Source organism: Eschrichtius robustus, chromosome 2 (assembly GCF_028021215.1).
Source record: "Eschrichtius robustus isolate mEscRob2 chromosome 2, mEscRob2.pri, whole genome shotgun sequence".
In the NCBI taxonomy this organism is placed as follows: Eukaryota; Metazoa; Chordata; class Mammalia; order Artiodactyla; family Eschrichtiidae; genus Eschrichtius; species Eschrichtius robustus.
Genome location: NC_090825.1, coordinates 17639763 through 17667386, shown reverse-complemented (window position 1 = coordinate 17667386; position 27624 = coordinate 17639763). Strand labels below are relative to the sequence as shown.

Below are 27624 nucleotides of genomic sequence, written 5' to 3'. Positions count from 1 at the left end.
AGACCCAGCTAAGCCTTCCCAGAGTCCTGACCCACAGAAACTGGGAAGTAATAAAGATAATGTGCATGTGTTTGTGTTGGCAAGTGTTGGAGCGATTTTTTATGCAGCAATAATAATAATATCCATATGAAATAAATAATATCCATATGAAAACAGGTGCACAAACGCACACAAACATACACACATGCAAATGCAGCTGGTAAAACAAAATGCGATACCAGAAATTTTTTAAAAGTAGAGAGAGAGAGAAAAGAATATTGGAAACGGGGTATTTCCTATTTTTCCTTTTTTTTTTTTTTGTATGTTAGGATTTCTAGTATGGTCATCTAATTATTTTACTTTATTTCTCATGTATATATACATAAATATATACTCATATATTTACATATAAAGTATAATATATAATGTATAACATGTTTTATATATTAATATTAATGATATATAATATATACATATATCATAAACATAATATACACATAATATATGCATAGATCATATACTATACAAATGTATAAAAAAAAATTTGTCAATATTATGCTTTTGACACCTATCCCCTACCTCTTCCTACAAATTTTCTATTGAAATTTTTATCTGTGTATTCCTTCAGGCTTATAGGTCCCTGTCTTTGCTTGTGCATAATATGCGTTATAATCAATTATTAAATATTTAATATGACAGAATAACCCTTGAGAAAGTCATCCTCTTATTCCAGCTCTAAGATAATTAACAATGACAATTATTTTTGTATCTCCTACCACCTCAAGAAAGTACATTTGCTCCTTGGGACAATTATATGGGGATAGTGAGGGACAGGAGCTGGTTTGTGGCAAGTTGCACAGCAAAATATATCAGACGCTCAAGCACGCTCAGGTATTAGGACAGAATATGCAGAATGGCTTCAGCAAACCTTAAAATGGAATACTTCTTGTGTGCCTCAGTGTGTGAGTACTGGATTTGGGGTTAACTGGATTTGGGGGTTAATTACTTGCAAATGAAGCAATTCAGCATGCGTTACATTTAAAGTATCATTTAAAAACTTATACATTTTTTTCAAATGCTGCTAATTTGACATAAATTTCCCCATGTTTGACTCCTTAATTTCTACTCATCCTTCCACACCTAAGCTAAACATTATATGCACCAAAATTCCTTTTCTAAACCTAGTAAAGATTTGGCACCAATGGCCAAGATTGCAAGTTGTCCTTCTAACATCTCTTTTGTGTGTGTGTGCATCTCTTAGTGTTATAAGCAGTTTAATTTGGTAGTTGGCCAATTGCCATGCTCTTCTACACCCCTATAAAACTTCTAGTTTCCTTAACTGGTATAGTAAGAGCTCCTCAGCATATTAGTCAATGTCCAGAGAAATAATCTACCCTTCACTAACACACCAAATTACAAGACCTCTAAGACCTTGGACCCGTGTTGGTTAAACCACCATAAATATTGTTGCCACTGCATTATGAGGACTAAATATTATCAAAGTGTTTTGAATGTGCTGACAACGTTGTGTCCTCTGAGATGTTATTAGTTGAGAATGTTTTACCAATAGGTAGAGTTATATCTGAGTATGTCATAAGGTTTCTCAAAAGTGCCGTTCTTGAATATTAGGTGTGAAAAATTTAGAGACGTTTGGCCACCATGTCATGCCAGTATTTACCTACCCTGACCCCATTCTGATACTTGCTTGTACAGTGTTCCAACCCTCTTTTTCATCTGGAGGAGTTAAAGTAGCAATAGAGGGTGCTGCCACACCAGGAAGGCAGCAGAGATATTTCTGCCTTCATACTCAGATATTTGTCTTAATGATGTGTCATCCTGGTTCACAACAACTCAGTTTATTAGCTAACCACTGACTGTATCAAAATGCCTAACATGATTCAAAAGTAGAGAATTCTTTCAAGTCTTTGGAAGAATAGATATAATAAGCATAACCAAAAACTTAACACAATCAATAATATCAAACAGCTATTTTGCAGACTGATGATTAAATAATTCTGGTTAATGTCTTTTTTCTAAATTATACATACAGGGCCCTTAAAAATTCTAAGTGGCTTACATATAATTATTCTTCTTATAGGAAGTCAAAGCTTACCGCTTTCTCACCAGCAGCTATGTCTTGACATCATATCTGAGAGTAACAACAAAATATATAATTCCCCTCTAAGATAGTACTGTGAGCAAAAAAAAAAAAGTGAGGGCCTTGTCTACAATGCTTCTTATTTATGTGCTTCATGATCAACTGCCAGAATTCTCCCCTTTTCTACTTTCAGCTTATAACCTATCTCAACCCAGAATCAGTGACCAAAATGATTTCAGCCATGCTGCCCATCCCTAGTTCAGGTAGCAGGATTGGATGTGCTGCATCTTCTTATATTGCCTTTTGTCAATAAGGAGATAAAGGACGATGGGGCCATCTCTATGACTAGTTAGTAGTCATTACTTAACATCGTTTGGTCCTTGTTTAGCCAATAAAATAAAATTACTCTCCAGCTCATTTTACTTTAGACAATTCACAGACAAGTTCAGAAAAACTGAAACAGTGCTCTAATCACCAGTGCTTTACACTGCCAGGTTGCACAAAAGCTATCCTAGACCCACTCCATTCCAAGAAAATGGAATAATGTGTATCTTGGGAAAAACAGATAGTAGGGTGATCCCACGATGCTATACGCCTTCCTTCGAAGTACTACATCCCCCAAACCTTTTCAAGTCTGTCCTCTTTTCCACCCTCAGATTTAGATGAAGAACAAATTTATCCATTTGAGCCAGCCAACATTTTTTATCTATGTTATTTTCTAATTTCTATTAACAGATAGTCAGTTTTCTATCCCAGTTCTCAAACAAACACCTTGCAGGCCACAAAGGATAGCATACATCCATATGGTATTATGCTTTATGGAACATTTTAGAATGTTGGAATCAGGGAAATGTATTACTTGTTCTGATAATATACTGGGAGATATAGCTGAGGAGAACAAATCGATACCAAATACTTTTTTCCACACTCGTAGTAGTATTCTATGCTGTTGATTCAGTTAAAAAGTAGGCAGAATCCAAAATGGATTGCCTGTCTATCGCAGTCAAGATCCATTTTAAGCCACTTGGATTTCTTGGTTAGGGTCTTGTGTAATGCAACTCCCAGCTAAGTGGAGGAAATTGTTCTCAGAGAATCTTACCCAAATCTATCTTTCCCGTTGATATTTCACACAGTCTTTCATGACATTAGCAGCTTTGGCAGACGATAGAGGTATATAGCCTTTTCCTGCCCAATGTTGCATACCTTAAGCATATCTGTGCCTGCTCATTTCAAGTAGGTACCTCCAGCAGTTGAACAAGACATCAGTCTTAGCATTTCAGCCATGTTCAATACTAGTAACTAGCTTTTGTCCACATGACCCACTTTAATTCTTTCTTGAAATTTCCACATGAAATTTTACAATTGTATTAACAATACAAGGGATATTGATACAACCCAATCATCTGAGGCAGGGATTGGCAAACCCCTATAATAATTAATTTGTTTTGCAAGAGTTTTCTTGACCTATTAAAATCCAAGAGCATTAAACTACTTTTGATGATTTCCTCAAGCAAGGGCCTTCCTCCAAAGTACAGTGCAGATTTGAGACATTTTTAGCTTGAATTACAGCAGCTGTGGGTTATCTACAGCCCTGTTAAGCAGGTCTGGCCAGGGTATCAACATTGGCCCATACACTTAAACATGGAGCAATGCTGTCAAGAGTTAGCATGACCCAAGAGTTCATGTGTATCCAGATAGAATCCAATTCTTATTTCATTACTTTATATATTGCCTTAATTCTGACTTTTGTGTCTTCTTGCCCTTCTTGCCCCAACTGATGTTTTATCATCCATAGGGAGAATGATTGCATAATGCCAAATTGCTTGCTTACCCTAATTTGGAACTCCCATTAGTCAACTAGGCTGCTTGCTCTGCTTTAGAAGGGAGACAGTTCTAAGGTTCATACCATTCACCATTAGAGCTATTGGTCTTTCTAGTTTTGTCATTTTTCCCGGAACTGGTGTGAACTGCTTGTGGATATAAGAGCTATCACCAGTGGTTTCCTCTGCTGTATGCTGTTTTCACTTTATAAGTTCTGTTGAGCTGTTTATTACTTATTGATATAAATAGCTCAACATTACCAATGGCATAATGGGTATATTAGGTCTAAAAATATGTTATCTTTTAATATCTGCAGCTCTCTCCTCTAATACCAAGTGAAAGGTCACCTTTTTTCTTAAGAGAGTGTATGTAGCTGCAGTGGCATGTAGCTTGTCCAAAATCATAGTATTTGCAACTTCTGAGAGACACTCAGTATCTCAGGTATCCATAAGCCTGATCTTTCCAAAGCACTTTCCATATCACTTAGCATTTCTATGGTGCTAAACAATACCACTTGGACTATACTCCACTGCAAGATTCTAAGATAGTTTTAATTCTCTTTTCTATTCAAATTCACTCCAGGGAGAGAGGGAAGGAGAGCCACTTTATGTATTGGGACTAATAGCATGTCCACATGTGGATATTCAAGAAGACTTACAAAGTATTATCCATTTTTATTATTAATTTGATTTATCACTGCATATGATAAGATGCTCATGGCCCCAACCAATCACATTCTAATGAATTATTGGACTGGTACCTATATTTTATCCAAATTAATTATCCTAGGTTATTGTATGTACTATCACACTTTTCCAGTGTCCCTTGGCTTCATACTATGAGACTGAAATTATCATGATCTCTCCATTACAATGAATCAACTTATTTTTGTTAACTAGATTTATTGTGTTGATCATTACTCAATATATACATATACTGAATCATTATGTTGTACACCTGGAACTAATATAATGTTAAATGTCAATTATATTTCAATTTTAAAAATTAACTTTTTTGTCTTATAAAAAATAAAGTAAATCAACTTATTTTTAAGTTGGAGAATTCAGATATTTTTAGAGGAAGAAATATGAATTCTATTATAGCCTACCAGTCTACTTCTTTAAATAGCCTGGCATTAGCAGTATCTATTGTTATTTCTAAATAGATTGCCTGTTAGAGTTCCTGAAAAGATTCACTATGTTTAGCATGGTGAAAGATTATTGGTGGAACTGCCTTATAGTAAATTGTTAATGTCCATAAGCAAAACACTATTTTCACAGTTCAGAGAGCAATGTTATAAAATTAGACTGCTGATTTTATCATATTATAATTATGCATAAACTTTAAAAATTTTCTTTTTAATATGATTAATACATGGGAAGGATTTGTTAATCATGAATATTTCCATTTAGCATAAGCAATACAAAACAAAGGATCGAATGTGACAAAACACAGACTTACAAATACAGAGAACAAATTAGTGTTTAAAAGTGGGAAGAAGGGTGGAGGGAGGGTCAAGATAAGTGAAGGGGATTAAGAGGTAGAAACTACTAGATATAAATGTTACAAGGATGTAATGCACAGCACAGGGAATATAGCCAATATTTTATAATAATTTTATGTGGTGTATAATTTTTACAAATATTGAATCACTATGTTGTACACCTGAGAGTAATATAATATTGTAAGTCAACTATACTTCAATTAAAAAAAAACAAACAGAAAACAAAGAATATACTTGCTTGACATTTGAATATAAATTGGCAATCTATTCACATGTCACAAAGATACAAAGATTCTACTTAACTAATTAGATACAAATGATACCACCAGAGGGTATTTTTTTTCCTTTTCTTTCTGTCTTCTCAATCCATAGTTATCACCTTAACTGCTTATCTTCACAAGGGCATCGCTTTCCACTCCAAGTTTTACTTTCACTCTTCTAATATTTTCTTCTGGTTCTTGGACAGAGCATAATATATTATCAGCATATCCAACCATTCACAATTTTAAATCTGAAAAATTGTACTCTCAAAATTTAAATGAAATTGGTATTATAATTCAGAAATTTATTAGGAAACACATATCCAAAAATACTGTTCAAAAAAGGGGTAAGCAACTTTTTCATACACTAACAGAAATTTTCCTATGTAAATGTCATTATTAAGAAAGAAAATATGTATATCTTATGTTCTAAGCTACAAGAAACTATAGCCAAAAAGTTTTACTTGCTTTGCTTTTAGAATTACTATGTTCAGTTCTTTCTCTTACAACCTCATTGTCATCTAAATCTTCTGTTAAATAATTCATCTCCTATCACTGTCACAGAGCATCAAAAACATTGTAATGCTCTTGGATTTCAGTTGGCCAGAAAAATTCTTGCTAAATAAATGAACTGTTATATTGTTAAATGGTGTGGTTTGATTTTATCTACTTGGCAAGGGACATTCAGACCATTTTAAGAATTTTTTTTTTTTATTTCCTTTCTCTCAGGCTTGAAGGTTATTTACAAGGAGGCAAATTGCTCTAAATTGATTCACTTTATTTACTTTATGGTAGTAATTTATGGAATAATTAAAGGTATCTTTCTACAAAATCATTGCTAATAATACTAGCCTCTGATCAATTTGGCCAATTAAAAGGAACTGAAGATGTCTGGTAGCACACTTTAGTGAGTAAAATTTAGCTTAACTCAATATAAATATCCCTTTCATATTGTGAGATTATTTTAAATTTTATTACTTTAATTTTTTTAGCTTCTAATTCGATTGTGTAGCATGCATTTTCTTGCATGTAGAAATTAATATCCATACCTGAGCCGTGCCCCGGCGGTTGCCTCGACTGAGGCCGGCGCGGTGGAGTTGCAAAAGCTGCGGGTGCGGAGGAGCTCTGGAGCCGACCCCGAGAGCCAGGAGCGTGAGGACCTGGTGTCTGTGTCAGATTTGTAACTGCGGGTCGGATTCTCGTCCTTATAAAACAGTCAAACAGCCTCACCATGCACCAGAAGAATATCAACCAAAGTAGGGGGAGATTGATCTTGGTACTACCTACAAACGGCACCTTAATTCTTGTAAAGTGCAGCGTGTGGCAATAGCTCGGCCTTTGGAGAGACACGTTACAAAAGGGAAGTTGGATACTGTCCCAACCTATAAAGAGTCATTGTGGATGGAATGGGGGAAATACAGATACAGAAACCTACAAAGAAAGAACAAGGAATATATGGATGTTCTGTCGCTGATCATCTCGGTTCGGATGTGGAAAGTGCTTCTGTGCTGTATGCAGAGGCACCTGTTATCTTGTCCATGGGAAGAAATACCACCAGACCGGAGCACAGCCATCTCTCCGTCGTGATTGGAGGCATCGTGGAAGCACCCCAGCGAGCAAACGTGACCATCCAATGTCTTGTAAAAGGTGTCCCTCAACCTAATGTAACTTGGTTGAAGAAAGGAGGATCTCTGAGTGACAGTATTTCCTTGCTTTTCAATGGAGCCCTGTTGTTGCAGAATGTTTCCCTTGAAAGTGAAGGAACCTACGTCTGTACAGCCACCAATGCTCTTGGAAAGCTGATGGCAACATCCATCCTCCACTTGCTGGAGACATTCTGGGAGCTTGGTAGCTGGACACATTGTTCTGCCACTTGTGGCCACTTGGGAGCCCGAGTTCAGAGACCCCAGTGTGTAATGGCCAACGGGCAGGAAGTGAGTGAGGCCTTCTGTGAGCACCTCCAGAAGCCGCTGGCTGGGTTCCAGCCCTGTAACATCTGGGACTGCCCCTCGAGGTGGTTCACGGGCACGTGGTCAGAGTGCTCTGTGCCTTGCGGTGAAGGATTCCGCAGTCCGCAAGTGACCTGTAAGCACGCGAGAGCCAATGGAACTGTGCAGGTGATGCCTCCGAGAGCATGTGCCCCCAGAGAGAGGCCTCTGGGAAGAAGCCCCTGCTCCAGTCACCCGTGTGTTCAAGGGCTTATTGAACCAGGGAACCAGTTGTTCTGATTAACTCCAAGTGCTACATGGCTACACACTTGTCTACCTGGAAAATGCACAGCCCCAATTCTGTGCAGGGATGACGCAAAGCAGGGTGTGATACATCTTTCTGAGGCATCAAGGTTTTTTGGTTTTTTTAAAAAGTATTTGTTTATTTATTTATTTATTTATTTATGGCTGTGTTGGGTCTTAGTTTCTGTGCTAGGGCTTTCTCTAGTTGTGGCGAGCGGGGGCCACTCTTCATCGCGGTGCGCGGGCCTCTCACTGTCGCGGCCTCTCTTGTTGCGGAGCACAGGCTCCAGACGCACAGGCTCAGTAATTGTGGTTCACGGGCCCAGCTGCTCCGCGGCACATGGGATCTTCCCAGGCCAGGGCTCGAACCCGTGTCCCCTGCATTGGCGGGCAGATTCTCAACCACTGCGCCACCAGGGAAGCCCGAGCATCAAGTTTATTAACTAGAATTGGAAGAACCAAGGAGTTCCTGGAACAAGAACTATCCCCCTCCCCCACCAACACGGAAGACAGAAGAGTGGGGGAGGGGAGACGTGACCCGGGAATGACAGTCCAGTCTCTGAAGTTTCACCCAGGTGGGGGTTGAGGGGCAGACCTGCAGCCACGGTGGCCTCGCTTTCGGTCGCCCGGGCTGCTCCGGACCATCCTCTGAGCTGGCCAGGGTCTTGGATACGATGCTTCTGAAGGCCGCGCAGAGAACACACTCATCTTCCACTGGACCGGGCCCCAGGGAGCGCGGCGGCCTGACCTTCCTGCCTCGGTCATGCATGGGGTTCACATGGGCTCACTTTATTATGACGCCTCTTGCTGGGCAGCTTGCAACAAAGATGTTTCAAAACAAAGTTCCAGATTCTCCTAGCCACCCCTTGCTTTTTCTGGCTGTGGCCAGAGGGAGTGGATGAGGACACACTCTCAGGCTGCCCAGTGTGGGAGGACCCTCCAGTGTTGGACACACCCGGGGGGCAGCTGGTTCCCTCTGGGGCTCCAATCCTGCTGCTGGTGGAGGGGGATGTCCCAGTGCCACACTGGGGCGCTGGGCTGGGGGTGGCAGTCCTCGACTCCAGGCTGGGTGGGGGACAGGCAGACTCACCGGTCTTCTGCCCCGCCTGCTGGTCTTCCTGCAGCTGCACGTTTTCTCCCTGGTAGAGCCACCTGCTTTTCAGGGGGGACACCACAGGGCTTGGAGAAGGCTCAAGTTCACTGCCGCTGAGGTCCCCGCGACACAAGGGCCTCACAGTTACGATGGAGGCCCCTACCTGGGGTTTCTTGGAGCTCACACTGCCTGTTCCAGCATCCTGGATCTGGTTGCAAGTCAAGCCCGGAGTCGTCACCGTTGTCACCTTCAGGTCCTCTTCACAGGGTGGCTGGAGTGGCTCCTTCTGGCCCATGTTTAACCAAGCATGCCTCATGAGGTCAGGTAAGGTGCCTCTGTCACTGGGGTTGAGGGCAATCATTTTTTGTAATAGATCCCTTATCTCCAAAGACAGATAAGGTGGGATGTGGTATTTCCCTTGTAGGACTTGCTTCCGCAGCTCCTGGTAGTCTTTTCCCCCAAAGGGCTGGCACCCAGTTACCATGGTGTAGAGCACTACTCCCAGGCTCCACACGTCCACCGCAGGGCCGCTGTAGCTCTGCCCCAGGAAGATTTCTGGGGCAGAGTAAGGGGGTGTGCCGCAGATTGTGTCCATTTGTCCAGAGTCATCACACTTGTTGCTGAGGCCAAAGTCTGTAAGTTTGATATTCATGTTGGAATCAAAGAGGAGGTTCAGTGGCTTCAGGTCCCGATGCACGATGCCCCTCTGGTGGCAGTGCTGCAGGGCGGAGAGCAGCTGCTGGAACGGGCCTCGGGCCTCCACCTCTGTCATACGGCCATGGATCTTCAAATAGTGGTACATGTCCCCCCCACTGAGGTACTCCATCACCAGAATAAATGCCTCCTCTGTGTTAATCGCCCCCATTAGTTTTACAATATTGGGGTGATTCAGGATCTTCATACCGCACACTTCCCGGAAGAGTGCCTGGACACTTGCGACGCTCTGACGCCTTTTCTTAATCACCTTGAGAGCCACGTGTGTCCCGGTCAGAATGTGCCGCGCCAACTTCACTTTACCGAAGGTGCCTTCACCAATGGTGCGGAGGATCTCAAAGCCATCAATATGAGCCTCCTTGTCAGCAGAGTTGGCTGTGAGGCCCTGCATCATGGTGACCTGCTAACTACACTGACTGACAGCACTACCTAGCAACGCTAACTACGCTAACTAACAATGCTACCTGTACTAACAGTGCTAAGTGTGCTGTCTCTACTAACAACGCTAACTACGCTAACTGTACCAACAGCGCTAACTAGCACTAACTACACTAACTATGCTAATCAAGTATTAACTACACCAGCTATGCTAACTATACCAACAGTACTGACTATGCTAACTGTACTAATCTAGCAATACTAACTAAAATTAAGATACAAATGAGAAAAAGAACAAAGGAAGAAAAGAAAGCAGAAGAAATGGAAAAGAAACACCAAAAAATTGAGAAGAAAAAATTTAAAACTAAAAGAAATGATAAAGAGAGAAAAATGAGAAGAAGGCAAAGAAGAAAGAAAAATGAGAAAAATAAAAAAGAGTAGAGAAAAGAGAAAAATAAATCAACAAAATGGCAGAAACAAGGAAAAAACAAGCTAACTGTAGGTCCAAGGCCGTCAGGTCACCAAAAGCAGCTTCCTGGGCTCTAAGGACCAAAAACCTGGGCCCAGCTGCCCCTTTTACAGGGCTCTGTGAAGTACATCACAGTGGTGCACTCTGAGGTCAGAGCAAGAAATGGACGCATCACAGCTGGGGGTAAACCACAGGGGTTCTCTCACTTCTTGAGTTCAAGGCCCCTTTACACTTAGGAAAAAGGATCCCAAAGAAATTTTTCTTTACGTGTGTTATTAGATATTGGTATTCACTTTGTTATAAATTAAAATCTGTAGGATACTTCAGCGGCCTTTTTATTTCTAGTTTGAAAATCTGTAATAACTTTAAAGACCTCATAATGTCTACACTTGAAATATTCAATTCCTTTTCCTTAAATTCTGGTCTCAAAATAATGTTACAACTTAACTGACTTCACGATACTATACAAAATGTTCTGCTGCATAAGACACGATAAGGTACATTATGAAAGTTCTATGAAGCTGAGAGAAGATTTGCCAGGAAGGTCATGAGCAGATTTCTCATCAGGAGCCTCGGAGGCCAGATGGCATGGCTCAATGTACTTCAAGTGCTGAAGGAAAGAAACCGTCAACCAAGAATCCTATATCTAGCAAAACTTTCCTTCGAAAATGAGGGAGAAATCAAGACATTCCCAGTTAATCAAGAGTTGAGAGAGTTCTTAACCACCAGACCCGCCTGCCACAGGGAGTTCTTCAGGTTGGAGTCAAGGACCCTGCGCAGTAGCTCAAAGCCTTATGAAGAAATAAAGACCTCTGGCAAAAGTAGATAGACGGGCGATGAGAAAAGCTAATACTGTTGTAACTTTGGTTTGTAGCTCCACTTTTTGTTTTCTATTTGATTTAAGAGACTAATATATAATAAAACACACCACACACATACAAATCAAAAAAAAAAAATCTATACCTAAAGCTATTACTAGAATTAAAAAATTTCACACATCTTATTAATATATACACTTGATAAAAAAAGCGTTGAAAATTAGCATCAATATTGATATAACTATTTAGTAATTTAGATTACATGTTCCCCTATATAATTAAATTAATATTTGGGAGAAAATTAGGAGATAAAAATTCTTTGAAATCTTCACATTTCATCATAAAAATAACCTTAATAATTACATAAATGAAGTAGAACTTTGGTGTGTAGATTTCTATCTACATATACATGGAAAATTATGAAATATATACAAACATGTACACACAGAATGGCCTTTACATATTCTATGAAAAATTCGTTCCCACCAACTAATGTATCACGGAAAAAAATTTCCAGAGGAGATATAGATAGATAGATAGATAGATAGATAGACAGATATGGATATATGTATCTATGTTTGCCTCTATAGACCCTTACTAGTAGTTGACATTATGGATGGTTCTACTAATTGACTCTTCTCAAATTTCTCCATGTAAGTTTGAGATAAACACGTAGGACAGTTTTCTTACCATGTGGGTAGTAAATGGGAGCAACAAGGACTATTGAAGGAGAACACAGCACATTGCTGCGTTAGTCTACTGAATATACTAAAAGGAGAAACTGAACCATCCCCATGTCAATCCTTGGGGATTAAGCAGAAGAACAAGGTGTTTACGTTACTCAAGTTTCAAACAAGCGAACAAACACCTCAGCACTTCCAGGTAACTACATTTCCACAAAAACTCCTATGAACATGCCAATAAGTCCAGAGCATCAAGAACTATGGCTAAAGAGGCCTTATGAGGCACTCAGAGACCTCACTTAGCCTAGAGTAAGTGGTTATACAGACTAATCCTTCTGTAACCCAAGTGAGGGGTGGAGAAGAAGCACTTCCTCATAGCATAGGGCAGTGGTGATGGACAGAGAATATGCAAGGAATGAACTCTTAATACTGGCATCTTGTAGGCACACAGAGTATACAGATCATAGGAACAATGAGAAAAGAAACCTTTAGTTCCTTTAATTGGCTGAATTCATCAGAGGCTAGTATGGTTTAGACAAAAAAAAAAAAAAAAGAGGCTCTTTCTAGCACAAGAGTTGGAAGATTGGTGGCCTATTTCAGTAGTTCTTACATAATCCAAACTCAGGTGAACAAGTGTGTTAGAGACAATATACTTTATTATTATCAATCTTTGTAGGAGAGGCATAAACCCAGTTTGATTATATTTGAAAAAAAACTACTGTGATAATACTTCCCTTCCATGTGTTGGAGTATAATCTGCCATAACATATTTGGAGAAAATCTGGAATTTATCATATTCACAGTGAAAAAAAGAACAATCTGCCAGGGATTGGGGAGGGGAGGAGGGAAGGATGAACAGCTAGAGCAGACAGGACTTTTAGGGCAGTAAAACTATTCCACATGATGTGGTGGTAATGGTGGGTACATAACATCATGCCTTTGACAAAACCCACAGAACTGTAGATCACAAAGAATGTGAGCCCTTAAAATAACTGACTTTATTTTATAACAATGTATCAATGTAGGTTCAATTCTAACATGCTTACCATACCAAGGCAAGATGTTAATAATGAGGGCAAGGGAAGGAGTGGGAGGGGGAGTATATGGGAACTCTGAACATGCTGCTCAATTTTTCTGCAAGCTCAAAACTATTCTAAAAATAAATTCCAATAATTCAAAAAATGTAAAGGGAATAAGAAAGGCATATTAAGTTAATACTAAACTAAAAATTTTGGAGTAGGCAGATTAATTTCAACAAAGCTGATTTAAGAATCAGCTTGGGACACCTGGAAACAAAGGGCAGGGTTAGCCCCTACAGCCAGTGCTGCTTTACAAGATTTGGAATAAACACATAACTGAGTCTTTTGCTCCATGTGGGAGTGAAGAAAAGTGTAGGAGGGGCCTTGCCTCCAGCCTTACAGTGAGCTCCCTGAGGGGTTGTTCTCTATCTTGTTTCATACTGAGACTGTTTATTGGTGACATTCTTTCTGGGTCAAAACCATTCCAGTGGGGGTAAGCTGAGACGAAGTGAGACAGTGTCATTGACATATATACACTACCAAATGTAAAATAGATAGCTGGTGGGAAGCAGCCGCATAGCACAGGGAGATCAGCTCGGTGCTTTGTGACCACCTAGAGGGGTGGGATAGGGAGGGTGGGAGGGAGATGCAAGAGGGAGGAGATACGGGGATAAATGTATACATATAGCTGATTCACTTTGTTATACAGCAGAAACTAACACGACATTGCAGAGCAATTATACTTCAATAAAGATGTTAAAAAAAATTTTTTTTTAATTAAAAATACCAAGGAAAAGGTGGGACATTACGTATTAATAAAAGTATCAATTCTCCAAAAAGACATAAAACTCCTAAAGTTGTGGAATCTGACATCAAGCTTTCAATATATGTGAAGCAAAAACTGATAGATCAAGTAGGTACAGAATCAGTAAGGATAGACTTGACCTGGACAGTAATAGCAATCAAACTAATATAATTGGCATTTATAGAATACTCCACTCAACAACAATAAAATATACATTTTTCTCAAGCTCATGTGGATCACAGAGAAAAGTCTCAAGAGGAATTTTAAAAAGCAATTATATAGAAATAAAAATTTAAAAAAAATTGTAGATACAGAGAAAGCAGTGCTGAGAGGAAAATTAAGTGCATATATTCAGAAAGAAGAAAGATCTATAATCAGGAATCTGAGCTCCACCTCAGGAAACCAGAGAATGAAGAACAATTTAATATTAGTGTAAGCAGAAAGTAAAAAGAAATAATACATACGTGGGCATAAGTTATTGAAACTGAAAACTTTAGTAGAGAAAATCAATGAAACCAAAAACTTCTTTGAAAAGACCAGCAAAACTGATAAACCTCTAGCCAGGTTAACAGAAAAAGAAAAGAAAAGAAAAAATAATTACCAATATCAGAAATTAAAGAGAGGTCATCCTGACCTGTTTCATGAATGTTAAAAAGGCAGTAAAGAACAACAAGCAGAACTCTATAATTTAGATGAAACAGAATGATTTCTTCACAGACACAAATGCTTAAAACTTACACAAGGAGAGACAGGTAATCTGATCAGGCCCATATCTATTAAAAAAAAATTGTATCAATAATCAAAAACCTTCCAAAAAACAAACCTTCAGTTCAGATAGTCACCGGTGAATTTTACCAAATCAAAAGAAATGGTGCCAATTACCACAATCTCTTCCAGAAAATAGAAGCTGAGGAAACTCATTCTATGAGGTCAGCATTACCATAATACCAAAACCAGACACAAGCGTTACGTGAAATAAAAATATTTACATATCATGTTAAGAAGTTGAAAACTTTCTCACTAAAATCCAGAAAAAAGGAAAGATATTCTCTTTTACTCTTCCTACTCTCCGTTTTACTGAGATTTTTAGCTAGTACATTAAAACAAGAAAAAAAAAAAGAGAAAGTATTTGGCTTGGAAAGGATTAAATAAAGCTGTCTGTACTTGCAGATGACATGACTGTCTCTGCAGAAAAATATAATTTTGGAAAATTATGGAAATAATAAAGGACTATAACAAGGTCACAGGATTCATGGTTTAGTATATATTTTTGTGTATATGCTATACATACATATATATGTATTTTGTATATATACCGTACATATAAATATAAACACACATACATTTAATAAGTCAATGAAATTTGAAATTAAAACATACCATGTTGGGCTTCCCTGGTGGTGCAGTGGTTGAGAATCTGCCTGCCAATGCAGGGGACACGGGTCCGAGCCCTGGTCTGGGAAGATCCCATGTGCCGCGGAGCAACTGGGCCCGTGAGCCACAACTACTGAGCCTGCGCGTCTGGAGCCTGTGCCCTGCAACAAGAGAGGCCGCGATAGTGAGAGGCCCGCGCACCGCGATGAAGAGTGGCCCCCGCTTGCCGCAACTAGAGAAAGCCCTCGCACAGAAACAAAAACCCACCACAGCCAAAAATAAATAAAATAAATAAATAAAATAAATTTCTAGTTAATATTAAAAACAAAAAAAACATACCATGTATATTGTACCATAAAAATGAAGTACTTAAATATAAATCTAACAAAATATGTATAGGAACTATATGTGCAAAACTATAAAATGCTGATAAAAGAAACCAAAGATTAAATAAATCAAGAGTTATTCTGTGTATACTGCCTGGAAAAATCAATATTATTAAGATGTTTATTCTTCTTAACTGTATCTATATATTCCATGCAATTCCCATCAAAATTCCAGTGAGCTATTTTCTTGATATTGACAAACTAATATCAAGTTAATGTGGAAAGGAGAAAGACCTAAAATAGCCAAAACAATAATAGAAGATTAACAGCATAGCTGTAGTGCTAACAATTCCTGATTTCAAGAATTACTATAAAGCTACAGTAATCAAGAGAGCATGATATTGGCTCAAGAATAGACACATAGATCAATTAAACCATATAAACAGCCCAGAAGTAGATGCACAGAAATGCAGTCAACTGGTATTTCACAAGGGACAAAGACAATCAAGAGAGAAATAGATGAATGGATAAACAAAGTGTGGTACATTCAAACAGTGCAATATTATTCAATGAAGAAAAATAAATGAACTAAAATGCCATGAAAGTATATGGATGAATATTAAATGTATAGGGTAAAATGAAAGAAGCCAGTAGCAAAAGTCTACATACTGAATTATTCCACTTATATGACATCTGGAAATGACAGAACCTATAGGCATGGTAAATCAGTAATGGCCAGTAGATTAAAGAGGGGCTAGAAATGATGAGGAAACACAGGGAATATGTTCAGAGTTTCAAAACAATGCTGTATACTTTCATTGCAGATACATGACACTAAGCATTTGTAAAATTCCATAGAGCTTTACAGCTCAAATAGTAAATATTAATATAAACAAATTTTAAAAAATCATTTAAGAGGTCAGGGGAATCCAGGATGGGTGCAGAATGTAACTCGGGGCTGGGTATATGGGAACTGTCTGTATTACCCTTTCAATTTTTCTATAAATCTAAAATTTTTTCTAAAAACAAAAACTTATTTTTAAAAAATTCTGCAAGACACAAATAGAATACATTCAAAGAAAGTCACATCATAGTCAAACATCATAAATGAAAATAATATTTAACCAGAAAATACATTATAATACATTATATTCTGGCACAACAATAAGAAGAATGAGAGCTAACATCATCAGAAACAAGTGAAGCCAGAGATAATAAAATCATATATTTAATGAAATTATAGGAAAAATGTGTAACCCCCAAATTTTATATCTACTAATAATTTTGTTCCAAAATTAAGGTTAAATAATGAAATTTTCAAATAAACAAGAACAGGCAGAATTTGTTGCTGGCTGAACCAGACTGCAAGGAATACTGTTGATAGCTCTTCAGATAAGACGAAGAAAACCAAACCAAACCAAACCAAAACAAACAAAAATGAGCACAAATTTACTGATGTACGTATCTGCAGGAAGAAATGAAGATCACCGGAAAGGGAAATTGTGAATTTAACTATAAAATAATATTTATAAAATATATTAAATAGTTACTAACTCTTTAAAGAAAAAACTACACTGTGGATACATAACACATAATAGAAGGAGAATGAGTGACAACCGAAGTACAAAGGACAAAACAACAATACATGGTATTTTACTTACAATAATGGCTAATTGGCATAATTTAAGTCACTTTGAAAAGTTAAAGATTAAAAAGCTGAATTTAGAAAATAACCAGTAATAACACAAAGCAACATACATTTAAAACATTGACAGAATTAACAGGACTTATAGAAAAATATACAATGAACCACAGCTATTTCAAATAGGATTTTCTCATAATTAAAAACAAAAAAAAATCAGTAATGCTATAAAAGCTTTATTTTTTATTGAAGTAAAATTGATGCATACCATTATGAAAGTTTCCGGTGTGCAACACTGTAATTCAATACACAACGTGATCATCATCAAACGTGTAGTTATCATCCATCACCACAGAGTCGATCCCTTTTACCCATTTTGCCCACCTCTCAACCCCTTCTCCTCTGCTATATCTGTTCTAGATATAAAAGTTTTAAACTATATTATTATCTAACTTACCTAACAGAAATTTATAGAATACTACAACTGGCAGCTAAAATACATAGTCTTTGGGGCTATAAATCAAGTCTCAATAAGTCACAAAGGATCATATGTTCTGTGAACATACATAAATGAATAAATGTTTTCGCGAAGAATGATGAGATAATCTTATGTGTTTGAGAATCAGCAGTACGTGTCTAAATTAACACTTGATTAAAAAAATGCAATGGGAATTTAAAATATATTACTGACAGTATGGAAATAGAAATTTACCTTATCAAAACTTATATGATTGAGGCAAAACAGTCTTTGGATATACTTTATCATTTAAATATGAAAGTTTAAAAAATCAATAAGCTAGGCCTCCATCTCAAGATTCTAAAAAGGAAAAAGGAAAATTTAAAACCCAGAGGAAGAAGAAGGATAAAAAGTAGAATGATGAGAACAAAGATCAAAGATATAAAATAGGGAAGAATAACAAAGCCATAAGCTTTAATCTTTGAAAGTTTAATAAAATTGATAAACTCTGTAGTAGTAGAATAACACCCCCTCCCAAGTTGTACAAGTGTTATTTCCCAGAACCTGGGAATATGTTCCCTTACATGGCAAAGAGGCATTGCAGATGCAGTTAAGTTAGGATCTCCATAGCGTTTCCTGAATTACCCTGGTGAGCCAGTGTAATCACAAAGGTCCTTATTTTGAAAAAGAGTAGACGAGGGAAGCAGAAGTGTCGGAGTCAGAAAAGGAGATGTGACAGTGGAAGCAAAGTGAGAATGATTTCATTTCAGGCTGTAAGTATGGAAGGGGGCCAGTAGCCGAGGATTGGGGAGAGCCTCTAGAAGCTGAGAAAGGCAAGAAAATGGATTCCCAGAATGTGCAGAAGGAATGGGGTCCTGTAAACATTTTAACTTTAGCTTAGTTAGACCTATTTTGAACTGTGATCTCCAGAACTGTAAAATAATAAATTTGTGGTGTTTGAAAGTCACTAAGATTGTGTTAATTTGTTACAGCAGCAACAGGAAACTAAGAGAAACCCTTAGCAAGACTGATAAAAACTGTAAAGTACACACAAATTAACGTTAACTGAAAGCAATATAGTGGTGCCAATACACATATTTTCAAATTAAAGGAGAATAAGAGAATAGTGTATTTCCTTCTTGATTTTCAATACTGTATTTAGCAGAAACCAACTTTATTTATTAGCATAAGGACATAGGGGCGACAATGAAAAACAACAATCGTAAGGAGAAAAAAGAAAAGAAAACAAAATGTACTATTTAATTAATTGTAAATGGATTAAAAAAATCATCCATTTTTAATTTGCTGTTTGTTAACTTTTTTTTTTTTTAACATCTTTATTGGAGTATAATTCCTTTACAGTGTTGTGTTAGTTTCTGCTGTATATCAAAGTGAATCAGCTATACATATACATATAGCCCCAGATGCCCTCCCTCTTGCCTCTCCCTTCCCCCGTCCCTATCCCACCCCTCTAGGTGGTCACAAAGCACGGAGCTGATCTCCCTGTGCTTGAGTATCTTTTTAAAACAGCAAGATGTCCGGATCCTAATATCAATAAAACAAATTAGGACAATAAATGACTCCATTAAAATAAATCTGTTTCCCATAAATTTTCTAGCAATTAATATAAATCAACTTTATTATAAATTGTATAGTACACTCCTGCCAAATTGAGAACTATATATTTTATTTCCATCTGTATTTTGAAGTGTGAATACTAGAAAATTAGCTTTAATAAAAGCTCAATTAATCTAAGTAATAATGCCTAAATATCTCTTGGTGTGAAGGGTCTTGAAACACATGATTTTCCATCCCAATGCCAGTTTTGTCTAATCATCTTATGGGCAAAATTTATGTCATATTTTTACTTTGAAAAATCTATTTGGAACAAAGAAAACTATAGTTAGGCAACAATTCCTGTATTGTTGAAAATTAGCAACTGTTATCACAACAACAACAATAAAATGTACTTTGACTCCAATGTAATTATGTACTTAATTTTTCTCTTTTTTAATTTTCAAGAACCATTTTTTATTAAACCCATATAAGAAAATTTACTTATCGGTGTTAGTTATATTTAATTTACAAGAAGACTGAAGCAACAGTTATGTCACTATTATATATTGCTTAAATTTTTTCACTGATTTTATGTTAGAGTTATTTGGAAAGTTTATAGTCCTTAAATTTCGATTAATGTCCTCACATTTTGTTGCATGTGTGCTCAGTTCTCCCAAAAATTATTTGAACTTGACCACTCTGAATATAAAGCTGGCATTCAAGTCAATCAAAAACTTACTTATGTCTTTGGTGAAATGTCTATTTACGTCTTCCGCCCATTTTTTAATTGGATTGTTTGTTTTCTTTGATATTGAGCTGCACGAGCTGTTTGTATATTTAGGAGATTGATCCTTTACCTATTGTTTCATTGGCAAATATTTTTTCCCATTCTGAGGGTTGTCTTTTCATCTTATTTATGGTTTCCTTTGCTGTGCAAAAGCTTTGAAGTTTAATTAGGTCCCAGAAGACATACAGATGGCCAAGAGGCACACAAAAAGATGCTCAACATCACTAATTATTAGAGAAATGCAAGTCAAAACTACAGTGAGGTGATACCTCACACCGGTCAGAATGGCCATTATCAAAAAATCTAGAAACAATAAATGCTGGAAAGGGTGTGGTGAAAAGTGAACCCTCCTGCACTGTTGGTGGGAATGTAAGTTGATACAACTATGGAGAACAGTGTGGAGGTTCCTTAAAAAACTAAAAATAGAACTACCATATGACCCAGCAATCCCACTACTGGGCATATACCCTGAGAAAAGCATAATTCAAAAAAGAGACATGTACCACAGTGTTCACTGCAGCACTATTTACAATAACCAGGACATAGAACTAACCTAGATGGATAAAGAAGATGTGGCACCTATATACAATGGAATATTACTCAGTCATAAAAAGAAACGAAACTGAGTTATTTGTAGTGAGGTGGATGGACCTAGAGTCTGTCACACAGAATGAAGTAAGTCAGGAAAAGAAAAACAAATACGTATGCTAACGCATATATGGAATAGATTCCATATATGCAATCTAAAAAAAAAAAAAAAAGGTACTGATGAACCTAGTGGCAGGGCAGGAATAAAGATGTAGACATAGAGAATGGACTTGAGGATATTGGGTGGGAAGGGAAAGCTGGGGCGAACTGAGAGTAGCATTGACATACATACGCTACCAAATGTAAAACAGTTAGCTAGTGGGAAGAAGCAGCACAGCACAGGGAGATCAGCTCGGTGCTTTGCGATGACCTAGAGGGGGTGGGATAGGGAGGATGGGAGGGAGGCTCAAGAGGGATATGGGGATATATGTATGCATATGGCTGATTCACTTTGTTGTACAGCAGAAACTAACACAGTATTGTGAAGCAATTATACTCCAATAAAGATCTATTTAAAAATTACTTATGATTTAAGTGAAATTCATTAAGACTAAGTACTTACATGAAAATTAGCAAGGTGTTCTATCTCTCTTTAGAAACAAATATCCATTTTTACCTTTACTTGATATATCTGAAGTAACATATATAGATTTGCCTTTGAATATTACATTTCTTCCATCTGGTCCACTACTATTTTGGAAAGCTTGGTCCTTTCTGAGTGAGAAACATAAGATTTGAAATGATTAAGGTCCATTTATAACATTACTATTTGCTTAAATTTTATATCATTATCTGTCATTATTGAGTAGAATGCATCACCCCTGAAGGAGGCATATGAGTCTAACGGTAAAAATATAAGGATGAGGCATATATTTAGGTCATGGATAACTCAGCAGGTAATGAAGAACGGAGTAGGCATTTAAAATCCCCTACATTTGAAAATCTTGTAAGCCAAAAGATGATTCTTAAACTACAGAAAATGTTATGTGTTTATCTAATTGCTTGATATTGTTTCTTGTTTTCTTTCATAAAGATGCATGGTACTGCTATTGGGGAAATTAAATTTACTTAGACCACATGAAATCGTAAAATAAAACAGTACTAATTATTACTAATACTAACACTATGAGAAGAAGAAGGAGAAGAAGGAGAGGAAGACGGGAACATTCAATTGTAATAATTTCCATTTTTAAGTATTTTATGTCCCAAGCTCTCTGCTATGTGGTATATGTGAATTAACTTATTAAATCATCTCACCAGACTTGTGGGTAAGTACTACACTATATAAGATTCTTTTGCCTGAAGAAAATAGAAAATCCCAATTCAGTACGAAAAATTGATTACCTCATATAGCAAAGACTCTAAAGGTCAGGCACCCCCAGGGTTGTTTAATTCAGTGGCTGAATGATGTCATCAAGAACCCAGCTTTTTTCGTTATTTTCTGACCTGCCCTCCTCAGCACCTTTGTTCTCAGCCTTCCTCCCTTCATGAGAGTAAAATGGTTATGACTCTGTGTGTAAACATGAGAACGTGTAGTAGAAAATGTGGGTAACTCTTCTTGTGTGAGTTTTCTTTTTTAAAGGGGAAACTTTCCCCAGACTCTTTCCAGCAGACTTCTCCAAATGTAAATGAAGATGAATACAAATTTAACCATGATTAAAATATATTTTTTATCTTTAGGGTAGGATCAAAGTTTCATAATCATCCCTAGATCTATCACTGGCAAAGAGAATAAGATTTTAATGATCAGCTTCGAGTACGTAGGATTTAACAGTGAGTCCTATGGGAGAGAATTAAAAACATGAACAAAATAACCAAGTAGGGAGATTGAAAGTGAGGTAGGCAACCACTTATGTCTGCTACAGATATTATCTTTACTTTCTATATAATCAAACAAGGGATAAAAGAAATGGTGAGATTAACATTATTGGGACAGGAAGTTGCAGAATATGAATTCAATGACACGCTGAAGGGTTGGAGAGATTTAGTAGCTTGTTCCAATAAGACAATGCACAGTAATGTGTTAGAGGAGGAAAAAAATCAAAGAAAGACATTTCCCTGGACTTAAGAAGGTGATGTCTGTGCCAGAATTCATATCATTAAGTTATTTTCTGGACCAGACATTTATTTCAGAGATCTAACTAATATTTTTAGTGTCTTTTTTTTTTTTTTTTTTTCCTATTTGAGGTAAGAGATTCTAGAGCATATTTGAATGTTGATGTGATGATCCAATACACAGGAAGAGATTAATGAAACAGAGAAAATCAAGTAACGGCAGGAGAAATTTCTTTCATAAGTCACTAGTAGAGGATAACAAGAATAATTACTGAGAGATTTAAAAGAAAGAAATCCCTTACAATGTTTGAGAAGTATGAGAAAACATGGATATACTCAGTAAAGTCTGGAAAATTATTCATAGAAGACAATGCAGCCAATGTTTTAGTTCACATCCTCATTATTCTCCTCAATTTTTAATTTTTCATCTTTATTCACCTCTTTATTCTTCACATGTTTCTCCTCATATACTAACTATCAATTTTCAAGTTCCTTATAAAAATTAAAATACTATTCTGGGGAAAATGTTACTAGAAATCTTTATACACTTACACAAACCTTAGAACTCAAGCACATCAAAATGAAAACATAAACTAAGACAAATATATAGTGCTTGAATGGCATCAAATTTTATTGTGTTAAACTGTGTAAAACTTTCCTATAAAAAAATGTAAAGGTTTATATTAAGAAGTCAGAGTGCCATTGTAGTTTAATCAGGCGCTCATCTAAATGGAAATGAGCAAGACTAATTCTGTAGAATTTAGATGCTGAGCTGAACCAAACTTATTATAAAAGAACTGGTGAATCTATCACAGCAAAGGTTAAGTAACTATCTTGTAAAGTAAATTCATCTATAATGCAATAAAAAGATGTATTAAATCCAAGGATGAGAGATTTGTTGCTGCCCTTGAATATACATTCAAATAGCTTTAAAAAAATCTGCCTGAAGGCCCCCCCAGGTGTGTGGTTGGACCAGGAGTATAGGGGGGAACAGAAGCGTTAAAGCCCACTTAAAGCCAACAAAAGATCAGAAAGAAAAATTAAGGAAACAATCCTATTTACCATCACATCAAAAGAAATAAAATACCTAAGAACAAACTTACCTAAGGAGACAAAAGAACTGTACTCTGAACACCATAAGATGCTGATTAAAGAAATTAAACATGACACAAACAGTTGGAATGATATACCATGTTCTTGGACTGGAAGAATCAATATTGTTAAAATGATCATATAACCCAAGACAATCCACAGATTCGACGCAATCCCTATCAAATGACCAATGGCATTTTTCACAGAACTAGAACAAAAAAATTTTTAATTTGTATGAAAACACAAAGACCCCTATTAGCCACACCAACTTTAAGAAAGAAAAACGGAGCTGGAGGTAACAGACTTCCTGACTTCAGACCATACTACAAAGTTACAGTCATGAAAACAACATGGTACTGGCACAAAACAGAAATATAGATCAATGGAACAGGAAAGAGAGCCCCGAAGTAGACCCAACCACCTATGGTCAATTCATCTATGACAACAAAGGCAAGAATATGCAGTAGAGAAAAGACAGCCTCTTCAATAAGTGGTGCTGGGAAAACTGGACAGCTACATGTAAAAGAATGAAATTGAACATTCTTTAACATCATACGCAAAAATAATCTTAAAATGAGTTAAAGACCTAAATGTAAGAATGGATACTATAAAACTCCCAGAGGAAAACATAGGCAGAAGACACTTTGACATAAATTGTAGCAAAATCTTTTTGGAACCACCTCCTAGAGCAATGAAAATAGAAACAAAAGTAAACAAATGGGACTTAGTTAAACTGAAAATCTTTTGCACAGCAAAGGAAACCATAAACAAAACGAAAAGAGCCTACAGAATGGGAGAAAATATTTGCAAACGATGTAACCCATGAGGGATTAAACTCTAAAATATACAAACAGCTCACACAGCTCAATATAAAAAGAAAAACTCAATGAAAAAAATTGCAGAAGATCTAAATAGACATTTCTCCCAAGAAGACATAGAGATGGCCAACAGGCACATGAAAAGATGCTCAAATCGCTAACTATTAGAGAAAGGTAAATCAAAACTACAATGAGGAACCACCTCACACCAGTGAGAATGGCCATAAGCAAAAGGTCTACAAACAATAAATGCTGGAGAGGGTGTGGAGAAAAGGGAACCCTCTTACACGGTTGGTGGGAATGTAAAATGGTACAGCCACTATGCAGAACAGTATGGAGGTTCCTTAAACAACTAAAAATAGAACTACCATATGATCCAGCAATCCCACTTCTGGGCACATATCTGGAGAAAACCATAATTCAAAAAGATGCATGCACCCCAGTGTTCACTGCAGCACTATTTACAATAGCCAGGACATGGAAGCAGCCTGAATATCTATCGACAGATGAATGGACAAAGAAGATGTGGTATATATCTATATCTATATCTATATATAGATATAGATATATATATATATATAAATATATAAAACGGAACACTACTCAGACATGAAAAAGATGAAATAATGCCATTTTCAGCAACATGGATGGAACTAGAGTTAATCATACTAAGTGAAGTTAAGTCAGACAGAGAAAGACAAATACCATATGATATCACTAGAGTGTGGAACTTAAAAAAAGAAAAAATGATACACATGAACTTATTTACCAAACAGAAACCAACTCACAGATAAAGAAAACAAACTTACGGTTACCAAAGGGGAAAACAAACTTATGGTTACCAAAGGGGAAATGTGGAGGGGGAGGAATAAATTATGAAGTTGGGAGTAACATATACATACTACTATATATAAAATAGATAAACAACAAGGACCTATGTATAGTACAAAGAACGATACTCAATATTTTGTAATAAACTGTATCACAAAAAAAATGTTACTTTGCTACATTTCTAACTCACACAACACTGTAAATTAACTATACTCCAATAAAAAAAAAACTGCCTGAAATTAAAAATAGTAATAATACTTTAAAAAAATCTGTAGCCATGATTCTTTATGAAATGTAAAAAGTGACCAATATTTTTGTATCATTGTTAATTACATATATATTTTTTGCTCTATTTCTTTGATGTGATTTGGAAACTTCAGACAAGGATATTCATCCCCTCAATGCTTAGTCTAATGTATAAATAGACCTACTATAATCAATCTTTCAGGTAACATACACATACAGGTCTACTCGTGCATAATTAATTTTCAAAAATAACACTTTCTAAATACAGACATAGAGGAAATATTTACAGGGAATTTTCATTATAAAGAAAAACTCAAATTACAATTTTAAACAGACCACTGAGCAAATCATTTTGAAATACTTGATCAGGTATTTAGAGGTTACTATAACAATAATCAGATCTCCCTCAAATACAGTAGTATATATGTGTCTATATATCTATACATATATATATTATATTAAAAAACTTTAAAGTAATTTTTCCTACCCCAATGGATAGTGTATATCTCCAACCCAGTTAAATCTTACCCTCTTTCAACAAAAATTAAACAAAAAAATGTTTGTGGTTTCTAACACCTTGTCTTCAAAACAAAACAACAACCAAAAAAACAGAAACAAAACAAAAAATAAAAGCAATGTACCTACTAGTTATGTCAGGGTCATTAAAACCCCAGGGAGTCCAAAACCCCAAGGGGCACGTCTGGATGGAAGCTGCCTCCCTTTGCCGGAAGCTCCAAATTACAAAAATATCAGTTGCAAAAATTTTCCTTGACTGCTGGAAGATTTGAGCATTGTAAATTAGACCACAGAGTTCCAATAAACCTTAACTGGAAAAAAAATGTCTAGCACACTCTAGTGAATCTTGGTCTCTATTTTGATGATTCATCTAGTGAGTCATATTCCTGGAAAGATTCTCTAGGGTCCCACAAAGGCTCATGCTTATTGTCCAAGGCTAGAACTCTTATGCACATTCACATCCAGTCTCTGTTTTGGGGGTCTGCCACTGTGCCTGGGTGGCTGGTGCTGCAAAGACTCAAAACATAACCACAGAGGAATAATCTAGACAAACCAACAGGTCCTGGAGATATTTCTGGATCTCAAATAAAGATGCCCTCTTGCTTCCTCGTGAGTTCCCCTCTGAGGTCTTTGGAGCCTTTAATGTGAGTGGACTTCATTCTGGACAATCTATAAAGAGGTTCTAATCATGTTTTTCGTCCAAAGAGAAGATACCAGGTTCATAATCTGTGATAACATCATCCCCTCCTCTCAAGGAGTATCTGCAACAGGATGTAACACTATCTGTTCTAGCTATTACCACCACTGTTGTAACTTTTCCTGGGGCAAAAAGATCCCTAATCCCTTTAAGCCAGCATCACTGAGAAGGGGCCAGGCCATGGAAAAGTCTGAAAAAGAATGGTAATCCAAAAGATAGTTTGCATTTTCTCCTAGACACAAAAATACTAGTGACTTCTCTACCAATTGATACAGGAATATTTTTTCCTGTCTGCTAAATATTCCACTATCCTTGAAAAAATCAAACTCCCTGACTCTTAATTAGGGGCCCAGGGAATAACACCCCGTACTTCCCATTCTATAATAATGGTTTTGACATTTTTATTTCTATCTCTTTTCCACAGTCTACAAGCTTTAAGAGGAAGCACACAATGTACCTTATATTTACCATAATTTCATTGTATAGTACAGTGCCTGACCTGATATAGTATACACAAAAAATACTTCTTAGTTAAATGAATGTATCAAAATTTTCCCATCAGTAAGTTAAGCCAACTAGCTAAAAGTTTAGGGTTTTGTCATTCCATACTTCTTCTTTTCCAAAGTGCATGAAGTAGAAATTAGCCCTTTCTAAATATTATTGCATGTCTTTACATAACAGAAAAATAAATAATAAAAAGCGTAGATTGAATTTTTCTTCACGAAACAACAGTTCTCAGTATATGAAACAATAGGATGGAATGTAC

At 36.7% G+C, this 27624-nt stretch overlaps 1 long non-coding RNA gene across 12 annotated transcripts in view; it reads right to left on the bottom strand.

The window, feature by feature from the left end:
• Positions 1–27624, bottom strand: part of LOC137759205 (uncharacterized) — a 520553-nt gene that overhangs the window by 262158 nt on the left and 230771 nt on the right. For all 12 annotated transcript variants that reach the window (XR_011073052.1, XR_011073057.1, XR_011073048.1 and 9 more), the window contains one exon: positions 15253–15407. This is a non-coding gene — a long non-coding RNA (uncharacterized lncRNA). The remainder of the gene's footprint in view (positions 1–15252; positions 15408–27624) is intronic.